Raw genomic sequence first — 377 nt, 5'->3', positions numbered from 1 at the left:
ATTAGAAATTAGAAGAAATGCACAATAAATTTAAATTCTGAAACTCGAATAATTGAAGAAAAAGCGGTTGAACTTTCCATGCGATCTCCCAGAGTGGCAATAGATTGAGCACCCAAGTTATGCTTGTAGATGCCCTTCCCTTTACGGTCGCTCCTTCGGTTGGTGGAATTGGTTGAAGAAGTTTCTTTCGTCTCTTCCTTATCCTAATGCGCACACAACTCCTTCCAGACCGTGTCGTTCATCGACTTTGGGACCTTTTTATAATAAAAAAAGGAAATAGTTCAATAAATTAAAAAATTGTTTAATAAATTAAATCGAACCGTATTGATTTTCCACTTCTTCTTCCACTCGTGGATCTGCTTCCCATAGTTGTCCAT

This window comes from Brassica oleracea, chromosome C6, assembly GCF_000695525.1.
Source record: "Brassica oleracea var. oleracea cultivar TO1000 chromosome C6, BOL, whole genome shotgun sequence".
In the NCBI taxonomy this organism is placed as follows: Eukaryota; Viridiplantae; Streptophyta; class Magnoliopsida; order Brassicales; family Brassicaceae; genus Brassica; species Brassica oleracea.
Note: the sequence above shows the minus strand (reverse complement) of the source record.